Source organism: Mustela putorius, unplaced genomic scaffold (assembly GCF_011764305.1).
Source record: "Mustela putorius furo isolate JIRA1106 unplaced genomic scaffold, ASM1176430v1.1 tig00003987_pilon_pilon_pilon, whole genome shotgun sequence".
In the NCBI taxonomy this organism is placed as follows: Eukaryota; Metazoa; Chordata; class Mammalia; order Carnivora; family Mustelidae; genus Mustela; species Mustela putorius.
In genome coordinates this window covers 7,872,677-7,882,495 of record NW_025422126.1, presented here as the reverse complement: position 1 = coordinate 7,882,495, position 9,819 = coordinate 7,872,677, and positions in this window count along the sequence as shown.

The following is a 9,819-nucleotide window of genomic DNA, read 5'->3' as shown; positions in this document are numbered from 1 at the left end:
GTGTGTGTGTGTGTGTAAAACTCAATGTTTGAGCAAGGAGTATGGACCCAGGACCAGTTGCCCTGTAGAGTGGCCCCCTCCACAAAAATATATAAAATAAACTATTGTGTTTTCCTCACTGATTAGCACTGAAAATGGTTGAGTTTTTATTTCCTTTGTCTTTTTTGTTTTAAAATCAAAGTTAATAATAAACTCAGTTTACTTTAAACTTAGTATTTATTATGTGTATCCTGTTTTATTTATATATTTATTGATCTTGATATTTCTGCAGTATAAATATATAATAATAAATAAAATATATGTATATTATATTAACAATTATATTTAATAGTTTATAATTTTATTTATAGTTTATTACTTGAAGTGAACTTATTTATTTATTTCCCTCCCCAAGCTTTTATTTAAAGTCTAGCTAGTTAGCATACAGTGCAATGTTAGTTTCAGGAGTAGAAATCAGTGATTTAACACTTATATACACCACTCAGTGCTTATCATAACAACTGCCCTTCTTAACTCACATCACCCATCTAGCCCATCCCCCTGCCCACCTTCCCTCCAGGAACCCTCAGTTTGTTCTCTATAGTTAAGAGTCTGTTTCCTGGTTTACCTTTCTTCCCATCTCCCACCCCCACGTCATTCATTGTTTTGCTTCTTAAATTCCACATATGAGTGAAATCATATGGTATTTGCCTTTCTTTGACTGACTTATTTCAGTTAGCATAATACCCTCGAGTTCCATCCATGTCCTTGGATATGGCAAGATTTCACCTTTTTTGATGACTGAGTAATATTCCTTTATATTGCTATCTCTGTATATCTATATATCACCCCTTCTTTATCCATATCTATATATCACCTCTTCTTTATCCATTTATCAGCCAATGAACTTTTAGGCTGTTTCCATAATTTGGCTATTATAGATAATGTTGCTATAAATGTGGGGTGTGGGGCGCCTGGGTGGCTCAGTGGGTTAAGTAAGCCTCTGCCTTCGGCTCGGGCCCTGATCTCAGGTTCCTGGGATCGAGCCCCCGCATCGGGCTCTCTGCTCAGTGGGGAGCCTGCTTCCTCCTCTCTCTCTCTCTGCCTACTTGTGATTTCTCTCTGTCAAATAAATGAATAAAATATTAAAAAAAAATAAATATGGGGTACATATATCCTTTCAAATCTGTAGTTTTGTATGCTTTGGGTGAATACCTAGTAATGCAGTTGGTAGATCCATAGGGCAGCTCTACTTTTAACTTTTTGAGGAACCTCCATACTGTTTCCTAGAGTGACTGCACCAGTTTGCATTCCCACCAACAGTGTAAGAGGGTTCCTCTTTCTCCATATCCTTGCCAACATCTGTTGTTTCCTATGTTGTTAATTTTTCCCATTCTGACTGATGAGAGGTGATATCTCATTGTAGTTTTGATTTGTATTTCCCTGATGATCAATGATACTGGGTATCTTTTCATCTGTCTTTTGTCCATCTGTATGTCTTCTTTGGAAAAATGTCTATTCATGTCTTCTGCCCATCGTTTTCTTGGATTATTCATTTAGGGGGTGTTCAGTTTTTTAAACTCTTTATTTATTTTGGATATTAATCCTTTATCAGATATGTCATTTGCAAATACTTCTCCTATTCTGTAAGTTTTTAGTTTTGTTGATTGTTTCCTTCACTGTGAAGACGTTTTTTATTTTGATGAGGTCCAATAGTATATTTTTGTTTTTGTTTCCCTTGCTTCAGGAGACATGTCTGGTAAGTTTTCTGTGGCTGACGTCAAATAGGTTACTGCCTCTGTTCTCCTCTAAAGTTTTTATGATTTCAGGTCCAACATTTTAAAATAAATTCTTCCTTCCTTCCTTTCATTTTTTTTAACAAAATATTTATTTATTTGAGAGAGAGAGAGGAGGTGGGGACAGAAAGAGAGGGAGAGAGTGTGGAGCTCAATGTGGTCTCGATCCCAGGCCCCTGAGATTATGACTTAAGCCAAAATCTAACTGAGCCACCCAAGTGCCCCACATTTTTCAATTCTTTAATTCATTTTGAATTTGTTTTTGTGTTTGGTGTAAGGAAGAGGTCCAGTTTCATTCTTCTGCATGTTTTTGTCCAGTTTTCCCAACATTTGTTGAAGAGATTGTCTTTTTTCCATTGGATATCCTTTCCTGCTTTGTCAAAGATTAGTTAACTTGGGGCACCTGTGTGGTTCAGTCAGTTAAGTAGCTGGCTTTTGATTTTGGCTCAGGTCATGATCTCAGAGTCTTGGGATTGAGCCCTGAGTCGGGCTCTATGCTCTGTGGAGAGTCTGCTTGAGATTCTCTCTCTCCTCCTCTTTTTGCCCTGCCCCCCCCACTCATGCTCTCTCTCTCTCTCTCTTTCTAAAATAAGTAAATAAATCTTAAAAATCTTTAAAAAAGATTAGTTTACCATATAGTTGTGGGTCCATTTTGGGGTATTCTATTCTGTTCCATTGATCTGTATGTCTGTTTTTGTGCCAGTATTACACTGTCTTGGTCAATACTGCTTGTAATACAACTTGAAGTCTAGAGCTGTGGTGCCTCCAGGTTTGGTTTTCTTTTTCAGGATTGCTTTGGCTTTTCAGGGACTTTAGTGGTTCCATACAAATTTTAAGATTGTTTGTTCTAGCTCTGTGAAAAATGCTGGTAGTAGTTTAATAAGGATTGCATTAAATATGTAGATTGCTTTAGGTAATATAGACATTTTAAAAGCATTTGTTCTTCCAATCTATGAGTATGGAATGTTTTTCCATTTCTTTGTGTCTTCTTCAATTTCTTTCAGAAGTGTTCTATAGTTTTCAAAGCACAGACAGTTTACCTCTTTGTTTAGATTATTCTTAGGTATCTTATGAATTTTGGTGCAGTTGTAAATGGGATTGATTCCTCGATTTCTCCTTCTGCTGTTTCATTATTGGTGTATAGAAATGCAATAGAAATGTACATTAATTTTGTACCCTGAAACTTTACTGAAATGTGTTTCAGTTTTAGCTATGTTTTGGTCAAGTCTTTTGGGTTTTCTATCATGTCATCTGCAAATAACGAAAGTTTGACTTCTTCCTTGCCAATTTAGATGACTTTTCTTTCTTTTTGTTGTCTGATTGCTGAAGCTAGGACTTCCAAAACTATGTTAAATAACAGTGTTGAGAATGGACATCCCAGTCCTATTCTTGACTTTAGAGGAAAAGCTCTCAGTTTGTCCACATTGAGGATAGTATTAGCTATAGGTTTTTTGTATGTATCTTTTATTATGTTGAGATATGTTCCCTCTAACCCTACTTTGTTGAGGATTTTTGTCATGAATGGATGTTGTACTTTGTTTATAGCCCAGGAATAAATCCCACTTGATTGTGGTGAGTGATTCTTTTCATGTGGTATTGGATTCGTTTGCTAGTATTTTACTGAGATTTTTTGCATCCAAGTTCATCAGAGATATTGGTTTGTCATTCTCTCTCTTTTTTATTTTTATTTTTTATTTTATTTATTTTGTGCTTTATTTATATATTTTATTTAAATTCAATTAGCCAAGATATAGTACCTTATTGGCTTTTGATATAATGTTCAATGATTCATCAGTTCAGTACAACACTTAGTGCTCATCACATCACATGCCCTCCTTAATACCCATCACTTAGTTACCCCATCTCCCTACCACCTCTGTTTCCACAACCCTCAGTTTGCTTCCTGGAGTTAAGAGTCTCATATGGTTTGTCTCCCTCCCTGATTTCTTCCCATTCAGTTCTTCCCCACCCCCCTCCCCACTGCTGACCCCTATTGTCCTCTGCACTATTCCTTATGTTCCACTATGAGTAAAAGCAATCTATACATTCAATGCAATCTTTATCAAAATACCATCAACATTTTTCACAGAGCTGGAACAAACAATTTTAAAATTTGTATGGAGCCAGAAAAGACTCTGAATCACCAGGGGAATGTTGAGAAAGAAAACCAAAGCTGGGGGCATCACAATGCCTGGCTTCAAGCTTTATTATAAAGCTGTGATCAACTCTCTCGTTTAAAAAGATTTTATTTATTTGAGAGCGAGAGCAAGCAAGAGAAAGAGAGAGAGAGCGAGAGAGCAGGAGTAGGGGAGGGGCACAGGGAGAGGGAGAGGCAGACTCCCTGCTGAGCCTGATCCTGGACTCAGGATCCCAAGACCCTGAGATCATGACCAACTAAGCCACCCAGGCACCATTGTTCTTTTTTAGTGGAGTCTTCTTCTAGTTTTGATATCGGGGTAATGTTGGCCTCTCAGAATTAATTTGGAAGTTTTCCTTTCATTTCTATTATTTGGAATAGTTTAAGAAGAATAGGAGAGGAGGTGAATGGGGGGGATGGGATAAATGGGGGATGGGCATTAGGGAGGGCACTTGTGAAGAGTACTGGGTGTTGTATACAAGTGATGAATCACTGAATTCTACTCCTGAAACCAATACTACAGTATATGTTACCTAACTTGAATTTAAATACAATCTTGGAAGACAAAAAAAGAATAGGTATTAACTCTTCTTTAAATGTTTGGGAAAATTCTCCTGGGAAGCCATATGGCTCTAGACTTTTGTTTGTTGGGATATTTTTGATTACTGATTCCATTTCTTTGCTGGTTATCAGTCTGCTCAAGTTTTCTATTTCTTTCTGTTTTGGTTTTGGTAGTTTATATGTTTCTAGGATTTTATTCATTTCTTCCAGTTTGTCTAATTTTTTGGCATATAATTTTTCATAATATATCCTCATAACTGTATTTCTGTGGTGTTGGTGGTTATTTCTCCTCTCACATTTGTGATTTTATTTATTTGGGTGCTTTCTCTCTTTTTTTCTTTTGATAAGTCTGGCTAGGGGTTTATTGATTTTATCAATTTTTTTCAAAGAACCAACTCCTAGATTCATTGATCTGTTCTATTGGGTTTTTTGTTTTTTGTTTTTAGTTTCTGTATTATTTATTTCTGCCCTAATCTTTATTATTTCCCTTTTTCTGCAGGTTTTAGACTTCATGTATGTATATATACACCACATAACGGCTATATATAGCCATTGTCACAATCAGAATCATAAACATATCCATCACCCCCTAAATTTTCCATGCCCTTTGTAATTGCTCCTTCCCATTCTTTTTCCCATCTTAGGCAACCACCTCTCTGTCATTATAGATTAGTTCTCATTTTCTAGAATTTTCTATCAATGGAATCATATATTGTGTATTTTTTTTTGTCTGACTTCTTTCAGTCAGCGTAATTATGCTGATAATCATTAATTGTTCATTCATTTTTTTATTGCTGAGTAGTATTCCATTGGCTGGATACACCTCAGTTTGTCTATCCATTCACTTGTTGATGAACAATTTGATAAGTTTTGACATATGTATATAACTGTGGAGTAATTTCCCTAAACAAGATACCCTTCAGTCCCCAAAATTTGTCTCCAGTTTTGACTATTTCAAGTAAAGCTGCTATGAATATTTATGTAGAAGACTTTCTATGGATATATGCTCTCATATTTCATATATGCTCTCTAGTAAGTGTCTAGGTTAGATGATAAGCTCATTTGGAGGTAGGTTTATATATTTAACTTTTTTTTCAAAGATTATTTATGCGAGAGAGAGAGAGAGAACGCACACGAGTTGGGGGGAGGGGCAGAGAGAGCAGCAGACTGCTCCCTGATGCAGGGTTTGATCTCAGCACCCTGAGTTCATGATCTGAGCTGAAGGCAGATGCTTAACTGACTGAGCCACCAAGATACCTTGTATATATTTAACTTTTAAAGACTCTTACAAACTGTTTTATAAGAAACTGTTTTCCAGTTTAGCATACATTTTACATTACCATTCGTTAGTGTATGAGTCCCATCTCTTCAAAATTCTTGTCAACACTTGGTATGTTCAGTCTTTTTAGTATTTTACATTCTAAAAAGTATATAGTATATTTCATCATGGTTTTAACTTGCATTTCTATATTGCTAAAGATAGTTAACATATTTTCATGTACTTTGAACATTTTAGTGTGTTTCATTCTTGCCTCTTTCCTGAGAGAGACATGTATATATAGATACAGATATAGATATATTTCCCCTTTGCTATATGAGAAAAAATGCTTTCCCAAATTTTTGCTCTTTACTGAAATTTCCTATCAGTGGCTAATAATATCCATTACACTTGGGGTAATAACTATGGTTTTTCTAACAGAAAAAAAGCTTCAAACTTGGTGTTAGAGTAATATTGACAGTGAGTTACAGCCTTTAGAGAACTCTAAATTGTGTCATTTTGTGAATAAAAGGTGAAAAGCTCTCAAGCGTCTGAGAATTTAGAATTGCAACATTGATGTTTGCCATTTCCTTATTTTTTGGCAGCTCTGTAAATCAGTGTGATGTGGTGGTAAACTTTGCAGTGAGTTTGGGAACGGCTATGCCTCAAATCAGAGTGATTTGGGTAAAAGCTGAAACATCTATCTCAGTGTTAAGATGGTGGTCTCTGAGAACACAGAGCACATCAGCTAATGCAATCTTATTATATTCTCAGATATTCCAAATACTCATCTTTAAGCAAAATACTCTGTTTGGATTAGACGGCCTCCAAGGGGTGCATTGTGGACATAAATTCGCAGCGTGTAAGAGGTGGCCAATCTTCACTCTCCAGACGAGGACGCTGAGGTCCTGGGAAGTAAACAGATTAGTCCAAGGGCACTTGGTGAGTTAATAGCAGTGAGCACAGTTCAGGAAAGGTGGGCAGTGTTCACTGCCACTATCCTGCCTCTTCTCTGAGTGAGATGAAGAGTAAGTACATCATGAGGCCACCAAGGGTGAGTGCTGAAAGGAGAATTAGAAACCATCTAATGGAATCCCTATGTTGCACAATGAGAAAACGGAGACCTGCGGCAGGGGAATAGCTTGTCCCAGGCCATGCATAGCAAGTGTGTCACAGGACTGAGATTGAAATCTGGGTCTCCTGATGCAGAACTGAGACTATGACCTGGGTTTTCAAGATGCCTGAGTAGATCTGCTGCCTCTCCAGTGAACAAGGGGCCAGAATCCAGGACTATGCACAAATATCCATGGGATTTAGGGTGTTTCCCCATGGAGATAACAGGCATTTGAGTTCTTTTTGTAGCCCCAGTGATGGGTGCCTGACATCATCCATATGCTCTCTACCAGTGACTCTTCCGTGGCAACATAGTTGAGGCTGAAGCTGCAGGGCCAAAAGGCTAAGGATGCTCTCTAAGTCAGGAGACTGTCTCTTTCCCTGCATCAGTCATTTTGCGGTCCATTCCTCCATCCCTCCATCCCTCCTTACAGCCATTCGGCAAAACTTGCTTTGGGAATGTTCCCTGACATCAAGGAGCTCCCTGATTGTTAGGACAGACAGACATGTAAAAAGCTCATTCAGATACAAACTGTAGTAAAGAGATAACTAAAACCTAATCCATCTAGGGTGGAGGAAGGCCGAGAGGGCAGAAAATGCTTTCCAGGGGTGGGATTATGTGTTGAATCTAGACAGATGAGCAGGAAATATTGAGGGGGGGAACAAAAAAGAGAAAATGCGTGCCAGTATGAGGGAACAGCCCGTGGAAAGATAGCTCTAAAATGCTATGAATAATATGACCATTTATTTAAAAAACATTATGTGTACTTACATGTGTATAGCTATAAAAGGGGTTATGTATTACAATGTACAGTGGTTACTTATGGTGGGTTTAGAAGTGATCTTTTGGAATTTCACTTTTTATTTTCCTCCATTTTTATTATCTTTTTTTTTTTTAAAGATTTTATTTATTTATTTGGCAGACAGAGATCACAAGTAGCCAGAGAGGCAGGTGGGGTGGGGGGAAGCAGGCTCCCTGCTGAGCAGAGAGCCCGATGCGGGGCTCGATCCCAAGACCTTGAGATCATGACCTGAGCCAAAGGCAGAAGCTTAACCCACTGAGCCACCCAGGTGCCCCATTTTTTTTTTTTTTCTAAAGTAGTGAATGAGTATAAAAATTTTAAACCTTTTTCATAGAAACTGTTCTTCCTTTGTGACTTGGAATTCTCCAAGCTAGTAATGAAGGTTTTTGTTAAGAAAGACTTTCTGAGGGGCGCCTGGGTGGCTCAGTGGGTTAAGCCGCTGCCTTCGGCTCAGGTCATGATCTCAGGGTCCTGGGATCGAGTCCCACATCTGGCTCTCTGCTCGGCGGGGAGCCTGCTTCCCTCTCTCTCTCTCTCTGCTCGCCTCTCCATCTACTTGTGATTTCTCTCTGTCAAATAAATAAATAAAATCTTTAAAAAAAAAAAAAAAAAAAAAAGAAAGACTTTCTGAAACTTTATTTCACAAAAGGCTTTCAGAAAAGACTTTCTATTAGATTTCTATACATAAATAAATATCTCCTATAATTTGAACAGGCAGAAAAGTTCAGGAGCAAGTGTTCTGAAACACAGCTATTCCTTGAGACATCCATTTAACAAATAATGTACCATGTATCTCTTTGAAGGTCCACAGATGATTCAGGTAAGGAGATCCCTTTAAACACAGGCAATAAAGACAACGGAGATTAAGACAAGGCAGAGAAGGCCAAGGGCAGGGAGAGAGGTTAGCTGCAGCCCTTCTGGGGAGGTGGGAGTCAGAGAGGGAGGGATAAGGGGCTTTCATGGATTCCCACAGCCACTCTTATCCTCATTATTCAAAAGACAGCAAACACTACAACACTCAAAATACGAATTGCAGCCCACTAGCAGGTCATGAAATCAGTTTCAGTGGTTAAGACTAGAAGATTTGGGGCCTTTCCCCTCCGTGTTTATGAAGTTTTAGTTATTTGTTTTTCACTGAGGTATAGTTGATGTATATAACATTGTATTAGTTTCAGGTGTACAACATAATGATTCAGTATTTGTGTATATTGTGCAATGATCACCACAATAAGTCTAGTTAACACCCATCACCATACATAGTTACAAAAATTTCTTTTTTTCATGTGATGAGGACTTTTAAGATTTACTGTCTTAGCAACTTTCAAATATATAATATAGTATTATTAATTATATAATATAGTTATTAAATAGTATAACAGTATAATCCTTATATGCATATTACATCCCTCTGACTTCTTTATTTTATAACTGGAAGTTTCTACCTTTGACCCCCTTCACCCATTTTGCCACCTTATTTCCCCTGCATGTGGGTTTTTTTTAGTAAACATTTTCCTTTGAATAATTTCAGATTTACAGATAAACTGCAAAAATACTTTGGGGATTTCCTGCATATTTTTCATTCAAGCTTCCATGATGTTCACCTTACACATAGCCATTGTACATGAGTCAAAACTTAGAGATTAACATCGGTACAATATTAACTAAACTACAGCTTTTACTTAGATTGTACCTGTTTTCTACTCATGTGCTTTTTCTAATCCAGGATCCAATCCAGGATACTATATTGCATTTAAGAGACTAGTAAAAAGTGAAATTACATAGAATATAATGGAAAATATCGGGTACATTGCACAGGCTAAAGATATATACTGCTGCATGAAACCTGTTTCTATTAATATGTTAGTTGTATTCCTCATTAAAGGTAGCAGTTAAAAAATAGTAGAGACATACTCTTAGAAGATATCTAAGAATTATGCATTCTTGCCATTATGGAAATTAATATTCTAGTGAAAAAAAATCATTTGCATACAAGATTGTGAACTCTAGAGCAAAATCAGATGATGCAAAATAACACAGGACAGTAGATCTAAGAATCAGAGGACAGAGCAAGGTAGAGATCCTTTTGTTCTCCCCATACTGATATACTGAACAACCTCATCCTTTGGAACAGAACAGTACTGGCCCCGACATGTTGCTGAGTTGGATGGAATT